Genomic DNA, 18539 nt, shown 5'->3' with positions numbered 1-18539 from the left:
GGTACAGGTCAGCTCATACGAAGCATGTCGCAATCGCTCTTAACGAAAGCTGCAGGTTCATTACTGGATGTTTGAAACCTACACCCGTTGGGAAGGTCCAACGTTTTGCTGGTATTGCTCCCGGTGAGATTTGTAGGGAGGTAGCAGTTAACAAAGAAAGGCGCCAATCATCGTCTTCAGAAGCACCCTATCTATGGATACCACCCAGCCTCACAGAGGCTAAAATCTAGAAAACGTTTTTTCCACACATCAGTTAACCTTGAGGGGAAAGCAGAGAGTGCTAGGGTCAAAATGTGGAAAGAAAGAATCAACCACCTTTCCAGCTGGATAGAGTCGAAGGAAATTTTTCCATGTGGACACCAGGAGAAGTGGACAGTATGGAAAGCCCTTAACAGACTCCGCACAGAAGTCGGCAGAACAAAAGTAAATTTGCGGAAGTGGGGTTTCTCAAGCGATTCATTACTTTGTGACTGCGGAGAGCAGCAGACGATCCAACATCTACGTCAGTGTGTTTTATGTCCTTCAGTGTGCACTATGCAAGATTTGACTGCAGCCTTCCCCAACGCTATTGACGTCGCCCAATACTGGGCAAGAATTATCTAGCTCTTGAACTGTTGCTTTATATGTGACTGTATAATAGACCTGTATATTTGTATAGTAGGGATGTAGATATAATGTTTTTTTAATACTGTGACTGTATAATAGACCTGTATATCTGTATAGTAGGAATGTAAATACCATGCTTGTTTAATACCTGTAAGGTTGATACTTCTGACACGAATAAAGAAGAAAGAATAAAGAAATGAGGATTTAGAATTTATTTTATGGTAATGGCTCTGTAATTGGCTACATAGAGAGAGATGGTGGTGGTGGTAATTGTTTTAATTTTTGTAAAGGGAAACATAACCAAGCAACCTTTCCTTCTTAACACTAAACAGATGAAAACATGGAAGAGTCTGATACTTCTAAAAGTAAAGGTATCTAAAAAGGAGAGATAAGGGCTATAAAGATGGTGAAAGTGAAGGACACCTCAGGCTTCACAAACCTAATACCGTCGGGCTCGTAAGAGAACTACAACTGATCCAAGCTCTTCGGATAGGAAATACGAAAGTGAGGAGGTTGGTGTAAGTAAGAACGACACGAGGCTACCCTATTTTCCACACTATATCAGTTTGGAAGTACGTACTTACAGATTTGCATCACTACAAGGCAATTTGCGACGAAGAAAGAAGTGCACTAAGTAAAGAGTGTAGAAACATATTTACTTATAATATCACAAGCATATATATTCATGAGACCTACCTATGTGTAGGTTTTGTAACATGCAGTACTTATGAATATTTATTTTAAACTACTTACATAAAACTTCCCCTTAGTCACTCTGCATTGTTAAAAGCTCTAGACATATTTTCCTCCTCATGTAAGCATTTGAACCGTTGGTTCGGAGACTGCTTAATGGATCTTGATATTTCTTAACGCAATTATAGTGTTGAGGTGATAAATTTCTTGGCCTACCATCCAATGGCTGTCAGCTTACATGTATGTGAAATAGCAATATGTGCTGCTCGCAAGATGTGACGTTACCACCAAAGAATACTTTCTTGCACTTTTCATCAATGTATGCAGCATCCAACCTTCGCTTTATAACATCATTAGTGATATAATCAAGGCAAATTCTCAATGACCCGCGCAACATTAAAATCTACATAAATGTAGCTGGTGCTCAGTATTCTTACCAGCTATCCACCACTCAGTTTCATACAATAAAACAATAATCATCACCACCAGAACGACTGGGTTAATTGCTTTTCGATACATTTTATCAGAAGTCCCGAATTAAGAACTCCCATATTTAACATACCTGCGATATCCATTCGTGAGGGGGAACTGTGTGATAACCCTGGCTGATGTGAGGTATGTACTAGTATATGTGGCTAAAATAGTTCAGGCATAGGATTGCGATATTATCCAGCGTTCGTGGAATGGTGGGTTTGAACCCCACTGCCTGCAGGCCTGAAGACGATTTTCAGTAGTTTCCCATTTTCCACAGGGCAAGTGCCCAAATGCTGTACTTCAAATAAGGCCACGGTCGCTTCCTTCCCAATTCTAGCCCTGTCGTATCCCATCGTTGCCCTACAACCTGTCTGAGTCCGATTGTCATAAAACAATGTCTTAAATTACAAAATATTTAGCTAGAAATTCGTTTCTTCAATTGTAAATTTGGAAGTCCAGAACAATTTGTCTCCAAAATCAAAACTGTCATTCTGGGCCATCACTGCAACATTTTCTGGTAGACAGGCCGAGAATAGGAAGAGAAAGAATAATATGAAGAAGTGGAAGAAAATGTTTTGCTCGATTACGTTGCTACTGATCGAGTTATTTGTGCATGTATCGTTTACGTCGTGAAGTCTGCAAACAGTTGAATCTACTAAAAGAAGAACTTTCTAAACAAGAGTCATAAATAGAAGAATTCGTTTACATTATATTTATGACCTTACCTAATAGGCCTAAAAGTTTGGAAAATTAACCGCGAATAATTAAAGTAATACTTGAAAAAATATGAGGAACCCATTGTAATTCTGAAATATGCTATAAGACATCATATTAGGGATTGTATATTTCGATAATAATAGTTTGTTTTAACTGGTTATCCGAAAAGAGAAAGTTATAAATGTGAATATGTTCTCTTTGGTAACATGTTAGACTGTAAACCAACATCCTACAGAATATCTCAAACAACGGCAAAAAATGTTAATGCAGGTTTTGGTATTATTTAATAATATTTCAGGTTATCTTTATGCATAACAAGTAATTTCCCAATTATTTTATGGAAAAAGGAATGTATTATTACTATTATTATTATTATTATTATTATTATTATTATTATTATTATTATTATTATTATTATTATTATTATTATTATTAGCCGTGAGAAATTCGTCCATAGTTGCTAACACACACGATAAAACTAATCATGTTAGTAGGTCAACAGGGGGTTCACGGATAACACGTGTCATTTCTCTGACATATGCAGTCCTAGTTTAACATTCGATATCTGAGACTTGAACTAATAACGCAGAAGGAAACATTCACGTCAAAGCATGCCTCAAGTTCATTACGTTAGTTATAGTCAGTACATATATGAATGCTCAGTCGCTTTTATGCGTAAGGTACGTACGGTAATGCCTTCTTCCAAAAGCTAAAATATGTTGGAAATAATGAAAGTGAATATATAAAAGTTCAATATTTTTGTGAACATGTTGGTGCAGTAGTAACAGACCAACAATCCGCTTACCCTTAAATCAGCCTTTGCCTTAATGAGGTACTGGGCAGATTTATTTTAAGCTATAAACCTGAGATCGAAAAGAAAGTTCGTGGTAAATTATTGTCGGAGAAAGGAGCTAACTTACCTTGGCTTGTTGAGACACACACACACACCCAATCTGTTACCTACAAGGCCCCGTCAAGACGAGTAATGCACTGATTTGTGTCCCTGAGCCGCTGTAAACATGGTGTTTCCCGCCAGTCTATTTCTCTCTTTACACAGCTCATGACGCTGATTTATTGGTTTGAGATAAAGAGATTTTTCTCAACCTTTTTCAACTCCGTCTGTTCCCTCATAGAACCTCTTAGGTCCTTAGGTTTATTTATTATTTTCTTTTGTTTTCATTTAATGTTCTCAGATATCATGGCTCGCTTCTTTTAGAAGAAGTATTGTTTGCCCGATAATTTGACAGATGTTCAAGTTGAGAGCGTGAACATTACAGCACGCGTGCACTTAACACGTCCGCGTAATTCTGTTATGTTTATTTATCGATGTGTATTAAAAGTAATGTTGATAATTTATAATCATCTTCTTTAATTCGGCATTCTCTTCGTGGATCTCTGACTCGTCCACAAACTGCATCGATCAATTCATGTTTCTGTTTTATGATATACTAATGTTCATAAACAGCAAATTTTATAGTGTTATCATCTACTTTTCTTGTATTTTGAAGAATTCAGATCAACATTCTTCTGGATATCCACTCTTCTGTCTTTCTCTACACAGTACTCTGTGATCATTCAAAATCTGGCACTGAATTAATTATTTGAACATATTGTATTCCTCAGTTAACATCTTCTCTGATAAGTAAATAGGAGATTTTTCATTATTACCTTTTACAATTTTCTTTACGCCGCACAAACACAGATAGGTCTTATGGCGGTGATGGGATAGAAAAGGGCTAGGAGTGGGAAGGAAGCGGCTGTGGTCTTAATTAAGGTAAATCCCCAGCAGTAGCCTGGTACGAAGATGGTAAACCACGGAAAACCATCTTCACGGCTGCCGGCAGTGGGGTTTCGAATCCACTATCTCCCGAATGCAATCTCACTGCTACAGGACCCTTACCGAATGGTCAACTCGCTCGGTAGGTATTTCCCATAGAGAGTACCAGCAGTTCGAATATTCTAAGGATATTATGGTCCGATATATTCATTGCCCACGTCTCTGAGTCATACACGAAATTTTTCCACACTAGTGTGTCGTGGATTTTAAAATTAATTGAAATATATATATATTCCAGCCTGTATCCCTTCTCTAGTCACTATTCATATTGTTTTCAATAAAAGTGTGCTTCCTTTCCAAATCGTCACCATTATTCCAACACCAATGTAACTAATTGTGAGTCCCTATGGCAATAAAACCTTTCCCTATTTTACTTCCCCCCTGTTAAGACTTGAAGTACTCCTCTGAGAGCTGAGTCCTAATTTCGACATACGGAGCGAGTTAGCCCCGTGGTTAGGGTCGCCTAGCTGTGAGCTTGCATTCGTGAGATGGTGGGTTCGAATCCTACCGTTGCGTCGTCCCCCTGCGGGGGGAGCGGTAGAATAACACCCACGGTATCCCCTGCCTGTCGTAAAAGGCGACTAAAAGGGACCCCAGGGGCTCTGAACTTTGGAGCGTGGGTTGGCGACCACCATTGCTTCCAATTACTTGTGCCAGGCTCCTCACTTTCATCTATCCTATCCGACCTCCTTTGGTCAACACTTGTTCTTTTCAGACCCCGAAGGTATTACGTATGGAGGCCTAGGGAGTCTTTCATTTTCATGCCCTTCGTGGCCCTTGTCTTCTTTTGGTCGATACCTTCATTTTTCGAAGTGTCGGACCCCTTCTATTTTCCTCTCTGATTAGTGTTATATAGAGGATGGTTGCCTAGTTGTACTTCCTCTTAAAACAATAATCACAGCCACCACCACCACCTCCCGTCGCGTCGACAGCCTTGAATATGATTTCTTGTGGTTTCCCATTTTCAATCCAGGCAAACGCTGGGTTTGTAGCTTAATTAAGGCTGCGGCCGCTACCTTCCCAATCCTAGCCACTTCCCATCCTTGCGTCGCCGAAACCCTTCGATGTGTTATTAGAGTGGCGTTAAACCACCAGAAAATACAATTAAACATCGATATTCCGTTTGAGCCTGTTGTCTGGCAACGGAAGCGGAATTCTACTGAACAGTTCCTATGACAGGGTTAATTTAACTTTGTCGGGTGCCACTGACTGCACCATTAGAGAAAATTAACATAGCAACAACGATGACATGAAGCACCAGGATTTTTGACCGCATTTAAAAATATACTGCCTCACTCGGGATCGAACCTGCGAATTTGGGATCATGATTCAGCTATTACTTGAATATTTTCTTACTTATTATGTTCTTAGTGATAGCGTACCGGAGCATTTCCTCACGTGACGTACAAGTTACAAATGCTATTGGCTTTACGTCCCACTAACTAATTTTACGGTTTTCGGAGACGCTGAGGTGCCGGAATTAATTCCCGCAAGATTTACTTTACGTGCCAGTAAATCTAGCGACACAAGATTGACGTATTTGAGCACCTTCAAATACCACCGGACGCGACCAAGTTGGGGCCAGAAGATCAGCGCCTCAACCGTCTGAGCCACACAGCCCGGCTTTCAGTATATTACAAGTAGGACTATATCCAGCAAGAAATTTATATCATTAGGGAAGCATAGCCTATTCTAAATGTAATTCAGTCTATTTGAATATTTAATATAAATGTTTGCTATACAGTGATGTTATATACTCGTAATCGAAACAAAAAAGAAAAGTTTCGATCAATACAAGGATGAAGATTTCGGATAATGGAAAGGAAAGGCCACGAAAGTCAAGAAAAATGGAGAACGCTCATTGCTTTCCGTACTGGATATTTTCCAGCTCATAAAATAATAACATTTCCCTAATGGTTTAAGAACAAGGAAAGCAACGTGAGATGTCTGGTTAATGTAAGAAGCAGCGTACCAAACCACGTAAATAACGTTGGGATGGGGTGTAGAGGAGAGGGGAAATTCGTGAAGCAAGCTTTATACCTCTGAATTTTTGCTCAGGATTCATTTGATGTAAACCGTTGGCTCAACATATCTGCATATTTCACGACTATAAGTTGCTCTATTAATAATTATTCGTACATTCGAACACACTTAGTAAGAAGTACATGTTCCTTTTTACTGTCACGCTGTATTTTAGTGCTAAGTAAATGAAGTTATCATACTTCGTACTGGCTGTGGTAAATGCGATCCAATTCCAAAAATCAACTAGCTACTCTTCATGTCCGAGGAGGTCTGTAAAGGTGACGATTTATCACCGTCATGCTCGAGGGGATATTATCGATCGTCCCTTTCAAGAGACATACAAGTGGCCACTTTGTTGTACTGTTATATCCAAGTATTGATTAAACCCCACTACACGGCTGGCTTTCTAACAAGAGACCGTTCCAAAGATTGATATCACAGGCCATACAAATCCATGTTTTAACATAGTTCTAGCCTTCTCTGAACTGGCATAAAGGACTGCGCTACCTTTACCAACAAAATACAAAGACGGGGAAAACTGACATATGGAACGAGCATTCAGGTATAAATTAACCTAGTTACGCCACTTCTAGTGAGACATCGTTATGATCTCTACAATGTTGTACTTATTTCTGGCATATTATCAACTCACAAATCACTTGGAGTTATATTGACGGTTTCAAAGGAAAAAATAATAAATGTGGTAGTATTTTGGGTCTCTGTCTGTTAGGTCATCAGCCCAGAGGCTGGTTGGATCCTCAAACAGCACCACCAAAGGCTATGCAGTTATAGAAACACCACAAAAGCAATGGCAGTACCAAAATGAGGCGTACTAGGCAAGATGAGGAGTGAGGTAGTTTGCCATTGCTTTCCTCACTGGACCGGACAGTGCTATTGTTGCACGACTAACCCTATGAGCAACACCTTTCATGACACTCAGACGCACTGCTTGTGCTCTGGATGTCATTACTCAGCACCACCCATACCCCAGCAGCTTCCATAATGTCACAGCCATTCTACTAAAAATATGCTCCACCTGATCAGATGTAATCCTCACTAGGATTGTTAAAATAATGCCTTCTTGAATGCCGTAAAGGACATCGAAATGAACGACTTCCCTAAGCCACGCATACTTGAGTTTGGATGATACGGAGAGTTGATCAAAGGAGGTTGAATAGGAAAGGTTTAAGTGAGAATGCCAAGTAATGCTAGACTCGGGTGTGATTACCACTTCACGCTCCCCAGTTGGGAGCTCCGGGGAGTATGTATGTATGTATGTATGTATGTATGTATGTATGTATGTATGTATGTATGTATGTATATATGTATGTATGTATGTATGTATGAGGAGTGTCTGTTCAAAAAACGCAAGGAAACGTATAAAAAAGGCCCATGAAATGTACCAATGATCGGGTATGGTACTACATTTAAGGAACTACATCTTTCTGGTCTGAATTGCTCATGGCAGTCGATACTATTCAACTTTTTTTACACCGGGCAAATGCTGGGGCTGTGTCTTAATTAAGGCCACGGCCGCTTCCTTCCCACTCCTACGCCTTTCCTATCCCGTCGTCGCCATAATACCTATCTGTGTCGGTGCGACGTAAAACCACTAGCAAGAAAAGAATTCAACTACTTCAATGCATGTAAACGAAGTACAAAACAAAAACAGGTGAAGTGGAAATAGCACCTTTCGAACAGACACTCCTCATATTTATGTGTATGTATGTATGATGGTGATGATGACTGGGAAGTACAATATATTAGAAGAGTAAAGGAAGGAATTCCGACCCTTCAAAGAATGAAGGTATAGGCAAATGAAGGTTGGCACGAAAGATGTGGACGTAAAAGACTTCCTATGCTTGGGAGTGGGAAAAGAAGAAGCGTGGACCCACGGAGATTGGATTACGAAGATTAAGAAGAGGAGCCTAAGGGGAGAAACGTTAGATTCAGGTAGGGCCCCTTTCATCACCAACCCATGTTCGGAAGTTGTGAACCCCTGAAAAAGTACCCCTTTTAGTCACCTCTTACGACAGACAAGGAATACCACGGATAGGATGATTGTCCAGTTGTACTTCCTCTAAATAATCACCACAGGTACCATGGATGATGATTGTCCAGTTGTACTTCCTCTAAATAATCACCACAGGTACCATGGATCTATTCTATGGTCCCACCCACATGGATGGATGGATGGATGGATGGATGGATGGATGGATGGATGGATGGATGGATGGATGGATGGATGGATGGATGGATGGATGGATGGATGGATGGATGGATGGATTTATTTATTTATTTATTTATTTATAGAATGAATGGTCAGAGTCAGGGACGAGCTCTTGAAATCTTTGGAAACAGCGGTGAACTGTATGTAAGCAGGAAAATGCACAAAGTGAGTCTACCTGAGCAAAGTGTTAAATGTTAATAAATGCACAAGGAAATCAAGCTTTCAGTTTATTTCTCCCTTTCCATTACGGAAATGATATGTTTTATCCTAATTAAAAAGGACAGTTCCAAACTTCAAAACCTAGGACTGAGTTGGTGGAGCCTGAGTCTAGAAGACATAGTTAAGGATATAACTTGGTATAGTTTGGTGAACCTGTATAGTTTCACAAAGGAAATGCTTTCATAAACTAAAATGAAATGTGTATTTCCTAACATAATTTGATTCATTCACCAAAATTAGGAATCATTGTGGCTGCATATTTAATGTATAAAATTGTAATCAAAAGCACTATGAAATATTCTTTTTGCAGCAGTTAATATTCACTTTAGAAAAAAAAGGAAACAATCCTCCAACCAATCTGTTGTAAGAATAGTATCTGATTTCTTATACGCGTCCATTCATTATCAAATAAATAGTAGCAGCATTACATCCGTTTATCCTTCAGGTATTGCTAAATATGTGCATATATATGGGCTAAAAAATCAAAATATGGAGCGAAATATAGATTGCATTTTAATTTAAAATGTGAATAATAATGTGAAGAATATCTATATTTTAATAATAATAATAATAATAATAATAATAATAATAATAATAATAATAATTTATCATTCCACTCACTACTTTTACGGTTTTTATATGCCGAGATGCTGGAATTTCGTCCCGCAGGTGTTCTTTCAAGTAAAATCTACAGACACGAGGCTAACGTATACGTATTTGAGCACCTTCAAATACCACCGGACTGAGCCGGAATCGACGCTGCCTACAGCCTGACATACTCTGCCCGGCAATGTATTGTATCAAATTTTAATACTTATAAAAACATACAGTTAAATGTTTATTGCTAAAACACGAAAGTAAAAACATAGAAATTTAACTGAAAGGTAAGTCACAGGACAAAGGGTTAACTTTTTTATATGGGTCTCACTGGGTTGAGTGACAAGTCTTTAGCAGCAAAAAAGGATGTGCGCAGAGTAGAATTTTATTTTCGCATTTCAGAGGAATACTGTACCAGAATCTGTAAAATTACCAATTACCAATAAAATTAATTTTAAGTTATTTTCTGAGAAGAATAAATTTGAAAATCATAAAATTTGGAAGATATTTAAAATAAAAAGTTAAATAATGTAATTATATGAGTGTTCCTTAAATATATAAGAAACATGTACTAAAGCTGGGAATAAGGAGAAATATGGAAAATTAAATATGTTACAAATCACTCCAACTATCCTAATTCATAAAATATAGGACAAAATTTTCACTGTAGCTAAAGAAACAACAAATATGTATTTACATAGAAATCTCAACCTTGCTAATGACATGCTCAAATGGTGCTGCTCTAAATGCTGCTCTGAAATGAAAAGAGCAACGAGCTGAAAAAGGAAGACTGTACACGCCATCGAATATTACAACCAAAGACGTGGAACTCACGCAATTCGAGAGTCTATTAACAATTATACATTACACCGTGATATTGTTTATTGTCCGGATGAAATCTATCGACCCCATAAAGTTCATTTGTCAGCAACCACATTTTTTGTACAATTTGCTTTACGTCGCACCGAAACTGATAGGTCTTATGTCACAATGGGATAGGAAAGGGATAGGAGTGGGAAGGAAGCGACCTTGGCCTTAATTAAGGTACAGCCTCAGCATTTGCCCGGTGTGAACATGGGGAAGCACGGAAATTCATCTTCAGGGCTGACGACAGTGGGTTTCGAACCCACTATCTCCAGGATGCAAGCTGATAGATACGTGGCCCAAACCACGCGGCCACTTGCTAGGTAACATGAATTCTATTCGAATTAAACTTGAAATGTGAAAGTGAAAACCCACAGCCTGTTTTCAATCATCGATCGGGTCAGGAATGGAATGAATGAAGCCCCATCTAGCGGCGAGGATAGGAACTGTGCCAACAGCCGAAGCCTGTCGCACTTCTTTGGGGCATTGATTAATGAGTGACAGAACTTGAAATGTATGACTATGAAAATCGCAAGACTACGTCTCGTTTATGCTCCTTCCTTTTCTTTGGTTTGGTAGAGTAATATTTTATAAATATTTCTGCATAGGTCGCAACTTGTATATCAGTTATATTCATGAAGGGATTACCACATGATTCATTGTATGACAGAAGAAGACACGTGTAAATTAAAATTGCGATCTACAGCACGATATTCATGGAAAATGGCATTATGGGTTCAGGCTTCGGCTCTGTCTGGAAAATATCTTGAAACACTTTGTGGTTGGCCCATAAGAACAATATTGCATTATTCATACTGATAAACTTACACAATTCACATTTTCACCTCAAATTGTTTATTTATCAGTTCCACCACGTGTTCAGTCAATTCCAAGAGACGAAGAAATTGCCCTGCCTCGGAGCTTGCTGGCTAAGGAAGAGCTTACCCTAAGTGCACCTGGATGTGGCTGTATGTTGTTGGGTATTCAGTCCGAAGGCTGGTCTGATCCTCCACAGCTCCACCAAAGGCTATCACAGACAGCCTAGGCGTCACTGAAAAGGCATACTAGGGAAATGAGGAGTGAGGTGGTTTCCCATTGCTTTCCTCACCGAGCCAGAAGTTGCTATTGCATATCAGTCTGCCAAGCCCACTGAAATGCATGCACCAACCGATCCTATGGGCGATATTTTCACACCAATCATTATAGGGACTGGCAGCATGAGGAATGGTATTACTAGCATCGCTCATACCTCGGTCACTTTCATATTGTCAAAGCCGAGGATGAGACTGAGACAGGTCAATGAAAGTAACAAATTGCTCTAGCCCATACCAGAAGACATAGCGCACTGTAAACACTACACCTCGCCAGCGAAGGCAATGGATGTGGCTAACAAATGTAATTATTTCTTGAGACGTTACGTTCACAGAAAAGCTACTGGCTAGCTTATTTTTCTTAAATCTCAGGCTTTAACATGGAAGTCTATTGTTCTCTAAATGAGCGTTGATGTTCCCTATTGTGAAACTGTGTTCGTGCGCAGGAGAATTAAATATATGAACAAAACAACTTAGAAATATTACATTTCCTTGGAGTGAGGAATTACTTTTTCCTTGTAGTTGTCTTAATCAGCATATGCCATTTTGACTGTAGCATCTTTTCAGCTTCTGAGCAGGTTGAACATTAAAAGCTGTGACGTGAGTCGTGGTGTTTGAGCCCTTGATTGTAATTTCTTACAAGGGCACAATATTATCGTTACTGTCATATTTATCACGGAAATAGAAGTATTTTGATTTAAACTGCATTACGTACTTACGTATGAAATCACACCTCTCATCTAATAGACAGTCATGTCGTGTTGGCCTAGAAGTCTAAAGCAAAGAAAAAGGAAGCTTGTAGTTCTACGTGTGTGTTCATATCCTGATCATACTATTGGACCTCCAGTTTAACGTGCAATCCGAACGATAAGGGCGTGACCTTTCCTTTCTAAAACCCCACATGCATTGGGCGGCACTGGAATCCCGAGCGTCTTGGCGAGAAGCCTATAAGTAATGAACTTCTTCAAATGTTGGTCTAGAATCAATGTCATGATGACCATGATGATGATGATGATGATAGTAATAATGACCTTTAAGTCCAGCGAATTAATTTTACGTACTTTGTAGACGCCGAGGTGCCGGAGTGTTGTTCCATAGGAGTTCCTTTACGTTTTAGTACATCCATCGACTCGAATGTAGCGTATTTTAACATCTTCAGACTGAGCAGGAATCGAATTTGACAACTTGAGCTCAGAAAGCAGCGCTATACCGTCTGAGCTACTTAGCCTACCTCAGATCTCTTGGGGCCGGGGGTGGGGGGCCAAATCATTGCTACTACAATGCTGCCCGTTTTAAAACAGCGAGGACAATTCTGCTGCACAAGAAGGGCGAAACTAATATTCTTTCAAATAGGAGACATATTACCATATACTCCGGCACTAAGAGGGTAGTTAGAAAGAGTTTTACATAGTAAATTGCATTCTTTCGTTAGCTTCTATGAATGTCAGAGGGGTTTATGCAGTCAACCATGGACTCTCGTAAACACAACCATTCTTGCAGGACTCCGAAAATCAACAAAGAAGATAAATCATGATACAATAGTCTTTATTGATACATCTAAAGTCTTTGATAGCTTAGGATATACGCCTTTAAAATAAACGCTATTCACAGAAGGAGTTCCCAAATAAACTAAGAAATCTTATAGTAGAACTGCAGACTGGCAACACTACGTACCTTCAGACAGAGAGGCCTCATACAAGTTTCTCCCCTGTCGCCAATGTTATACAATCTGTCCACCAAATATGTTTTTGATGAATTATCTGAAGAAAATATCGGATCGAAGTATGGGATACAACTGATGATGGTGGTGATGATGATGATGATGATGCTTGTTGTTTAAAGGGGCCTAACATCTAGGGTCATCGGTGGGGTACGACTAATATCTGATTTCCCGTCGCTCACTATAACGAGATTCGTTGATGATACTATTATCATCCGAAAGAATCGAGAGGTGGTATGTGAACTAACACGCGTAGGTTTATGGCTGTTTCGAGAGTTAGGGCTGGAAATAACCTCCAAAAATTGTGTTGGATTCTGTTTTGAACAGGAAAAACTTGTTGAAAGGGCTCGGCTAGTTGAAGAAAACATGATGATTAACACTATTAAATACGATGAGCAGTTTCATTACCTTGGCGCTCTTCACCTATACTAGTAACTTTGATACAAATTCAATCATGAGAAACCTACACCGATAGTTAGATGTGCTCACATTTTATCCTCTATTTGTTTCAGACTGCTCAACTGACATGTATAACGTCTAGTTTTCTCAATGATGCCATTGAATGAAATTTTACAATTGCCTACTGACATCCAATACTGTCTGTTATATTCTGACAGAAAACATAAATGTCTAGGTCTCTTCGAATCGTCGTGGGAAGTAGCACTCCAACACACCAATGCTTGCAATGTTATAATCAGAGCTGTTGTTGCATATATTTACTCCATTCGAGAGCCATTACATGTAATTTCAACTTGATCACGTTATTTGAACATAGCTAATGATGACAAAATTATTAATGAACGCAACAGTCTTCATGATACAAGGAAAATATGTCAATAACTTTGAGACCACGAAATGACAGCTTGGTACTCTGTAACTCGCAAAATTATAGGACGTGAACTTTATGAGGAATACCAAGGAAAACAAATCCCATAGCGCAACAGCCCGCAGTCCTGCAAATTATGAGGTGCCAGGTGGTCAGCACGACAAATCCTCTCGGCCGTTATTCTTGACTTTCTAGACCGGGGTCGCCATCTCACTGTCAGACGGCTCCTCGCTCTAATCACGTAGGCTGCGTGGACCTCGAAACAACCCTCAGATCCAGGTAAAAATCGAACCCGAGGCCTCCGGGTATGGGGTAGTCTACCCCTACAACGCTGGGCCGGCACATATAAGGAATACATTGCCTGCCAGTAATTGGATGAAACACCATGAAGGCCTTTCCTATAGTGTATGGCGGGATGCGATTATGGCGACTAATGTCACTGCACTAAGAACTGTGCCGAATAGATCTCTGGATGGTAACCTCTGTCGGCGTTGCCAGGGAGTGAAAGAGAAACCACTGGCCCACGTCCTGGAATTGTGCTGCAGAGTGAAATACTCAGAAATTATCAGTGCCATCCAATAAGATATTTAAACGCAGATGAACTACGGAGGCAGGTTATACCGTTTATTAAGAAAAGTCCATGGCATATCATCAGATGACAGCATTAGACGCATAGACACGAGTGCTTTTGAAAAATGGCAAGAAAAAAAGGCTATATAATAGACCTCATAAAGGCCAACCAGAAGAAATACACAATATATTTACATAGAAAATAATATTTACAGCAATGTAGGGCTATATTGTGTTAGTTCACCTTGTCCACAGTGGCAACCTGATAATTCAGGAAGTTGATGGTACTACAATAAATCATATTTCACCGTCTACGATTTATTCTGTGTGCTTCTGGTAATTAACTTACGTAGTCCAGGCTTTTCTTCAATAAGAGATTGTTCAGTTATGAGTGATGATAAAATATCGTATCTTACGATATTATTTTTGATAAATAAATAACATAGAAATATTAAGCTTACCATTAATTTCAGTGTCTTATACAATAGCGTTTAAATACTTAAGTCAAAGCTGTAACATTTACTTTTACCCCAGAATAATGTGGGGTTCAACAAACAATTCTGCAGTACTTTGCGATGCATCATATGCTGATTGTTCACCTTGTAATGTACAACGTGCAAGAAATCTCTTTTCTGCTTTATTAAGTTGACAAGTTTACTTCTCACCACTGAAGGTAGTATTTTCAAATGTCGTACACTGTTTAAAAATACAAAAACACTCACGGCCAAAAGTTAATGCATCTCCGAGATCAAGGAGAAAGCATAGCATCTTGAAGATAATGTACGGACCAAACTGTGGATGAACAACACGAGATGTGATATACATGGCATACTCAGTACGAGACCGATTGATCCGTGTGACAGAAGTCTTGGATACGTTGCCTCTGTCTGCGTATTGTGTGCATTTGGTACGCAGTATTCGAGTCGTAGGGAAGCAAGGTGGTACGGCAAACATATGACTTTGATGATATTACGCGTGACCGGATCATCGGCAGATTAGAGGCCGGCAACAGTATGTGCGAGGTGGGCCGGAAGATGAATATCACCCGTAGCATCAATACAAGATACCAGATGGGAGGAAACATTCAACGGCAGTACGGGCAAGGTCGGCCGCGTGCTACAATCCAGAGTCAGGGTGATTATCTTGCCAAATGTGCCTGAAGACGTCCAATCAGCAAGGTATCTGTAAGCTCGGAGACCCACCAAACGCATGTGGTGTCTAGCCCACTGAAACTGTTCTGAACTCGAATTTCGTACAGCATTTACTGTGCAATACGGCATTAAATATTTGTGTGTTACTGTTCCTTAACGTACCACGATATATCTTATCTGTCGACCCCTGTTGCATTGACCATAGGCATTTGGCAGCTGTATTATCCCTATCTTGGATCGTCACCAGGCGTTAGGTGCACTGAATAGTCATCGACCCTGCATACATTGTCAGTCAAATGGTAACTAAATGTTTTCACAGCAATATTGTTGTTGAAAACTATGTGGAAGGAAAGAATCTTGAGAGTGAAAAACATGTTCCTCTACTATATGCGTTGTGCCTTCAACGACTTGCTATAATACATGTTGTAGTTAAAATGGCAAAATACTTCGAGATTATTTTTATATGCCATGCCATAGCCATAGTTACACGTGATTCGATTACGTGCAATCCTCAAAGGCGAGAATTATTTATATCTCAAAATTTCGATAACTCCAAATATAATTCAGCTCCCGAGGTGATTCGAGATATCGCTGTTCGACTGTACATACACAGACATCGCAGCCAAAAATGACTTTTCAAAAACAATTCTACAAAGAAAGTTACTCTTATTGATACACACTCGTGTCCATACGTTAAGGGATCATCGAGATCCACGGGATAAACATGGAGCACGGTGATAATGTATGCAGTAAAAGGTGCCCTGGCAACAACATGACTCGTGGCACAGTGTTACTGATACCAGCTATACAGGAAAACTGGACATGAACAGCGGGTGGCACTGACCGTGCTAGGTGTCCTTCCCCCGAAGGCATACCGAACGTTAATGCGGAAGGTGATGACCTCCCAGCGTCTATAGATGACACGTTTCCTTCAAGAAATAGAGAAATTCGTGTAATCGAATACACGAATTTCGAATAACACGCGAAGAATAGAACAGACGGTAAGGGAAATGATCTTATTTTGAGGTACTCGAAATTCAAGTTATGGAGGTTCGAGATATCGCGGTTCAGATTAAAGTAAAAGTCTCTGACCTGACCGGGAATCCAATCCGGGGCCTTCGGGTAAGAGGCAGTCGTGGTAACGCTACACTACGGGGATTATGATACATTATTTGAATTAAATTTAATGTAGGGATAATGTTCACATACGTTTGCAAAGTTTAAACCAAATTAATCATTTTAGCATAACGTAAGGCATTTTATCGACCGGTAATATTTCACAAGAAACGTATATTTCACTATTGTGTTTTACATTGCATTCGATGGAAATAATTTAACGCATGCATACCTCAAATAAATGAATAGAATTGAAATAATAAAATGAAAAGCAACAATTTGGAAATACACCCCAATTAATGTTACACGATAATCATTTCACACGTATCGATCAGCATAAATCACCCGAGTTAACTGCCCAGTGAACCACGCAGTATTTTATGTTCTGGTGACATTCGAAATGCAATAGTAAAGAGTAGATATGGTTTATGCAGAAATAGCTTTTGTTCATCAACAATCGGTTTATAAGTAAAGAGAGTAAATGTCAACGACAGTCGAAGATACTGTCAACTTACTGCCAGAAATCGCAGGTCATTATACTACGTATAACTCAAAGGTTGAACTGGGGGAGAACTTTTATTATATCCTAGTACAAAGTTCCAAAGGAAGTGGACATTGCTTGATGGTTTTTTAAAAGTACCAACACATCTCAAAGTACAATTTTTCAACTAGAGCCCTTTGAGGGCGAATGCTAAAATCAAGATAAACATCTCACAATTGTTCGGAAATACTAGCGTTGATGATCAATGATAAGGCAATATAACCTATCAAGTTTGATTTAGGGAATAAAATGATGACATGATGTGGTTTAGTTACACTTATTTTCCCAGTGTCCAATGGACGGTCAGAAATAACGCTTTATGTTAGGAAATTAGGGTGATAAGCTCACCACCTCGTCTCGTGCGAGCAAGTGAAATTAATAACTGATTCAATATAAGTCAGTTCGGGTTTAGGAAAGGTTATTCCAATGAAGCTCAAATAAATTGTAGATTCCAGCAAGATATAGGAGACATATTGGATTCAGGTCAAATTGATTATATCGCGAATGACCTGCCTACGGCATTTCATAGGGTGGATCATGGGAGACTACTGGCAAAAATAAGTGCAATAGGACTAGATACAAGAGTGACTGAATGAGTGGCTTTATTTCTAGCAAACAGATCTCTGAGAATTAGAGTAGGCGAAGCTTCATCTGACCCTGTAATGAAAATTAAGAGGGGATTGCCTCAAGGCAATATTATTGGACTTTATGTTTTCTTATATATATAAACTAGCAGTTACCCGCGGCTTCGCTCGCGTGGATTTTGTAATTGTTAAAAGTAATCGTTCCTCGGTACTGTACTAAGTATAAAAACTCACCGAAAATTTTTGTATTATTTAACCAAAAACTCTTTGTAAACCACGTTTGTGGTATTGCCTTTTAGGGCTAAGATGACCATGCGACATAGAACTGTACATGTGAGAACCAGTCTTCTCTGGAGTCGAAAAATGAAACAAACAACATGTTTCTTTACTTTTAAAAGATATTGCAAATACATATATCCACGTCTGTCACATTTCAGTTTTTGACTTATAAGTATCCTCTTTTAACCCCCGTTAAGTGCCTTTTCAGAAAACAAAAAAAACATATTCCTGTATTTTAAAGGACTTTCAAAATACATATACTGTAGATATACAGGTATTCATTTTAAAAATTCACCCTCTTTTTCTATTCTTTTCACCCTTTTCTCCACCCTCCAAAAATGTTTGTCCAAATACTAGTTTTCACGTCTGTAACCTTCAGTTTTTGAGATATAAGTATCCTCA

General features: G+C 39.2%; 1 protein-coding gene across 2 annotated transcripts in view; it reads right to left on the bottom strand.

Moving 5' to 3' along the window:
- The window catches only part of LOC136885364 (uncharacterized), a 1248630-nt gene that overhangs the window by 1160022 nt on the left and 70069 nt on the right, over window positions 1-18539 (bottom strand). Inside the window, exon 1 of one of the 2 annotated variants that reach the window (XM_067157886.2) lies at window positions 3411-3498. The exons of the other annotated variant lie outside the window; for it this stretch is intronic. The gene's annotated coding sequence lies outside the window, so the exon portion shown is untranslated. Of the gene's footprint in view, window positions 1-3410; window positions 3499-18539 lie in introns of those variants that run through there. 2 annotated transcript variants of the gene reach the window in all.

Source organism: Anabrus simplex, chromosome 1 (assembly GCF_040414725.1).
Source record: "Anabrus simplex isolate iqAnaSimp1 chromosome 1, ASM4041472v1, whole genome shotgun sequence".
In the NCBI taxonomy this organism is placed as follows: Eukaryota; Metazoa; Arthropoda; class Insecta; order Orthoptera; family Tettigoniidae; genus Anabrus; species Anabrus simplex.
The sequence above is the reverse complement of the archived record's forward strand: the minus strand, read 5'-3'. Positions and strand labels throughout refer to the sequence as shown.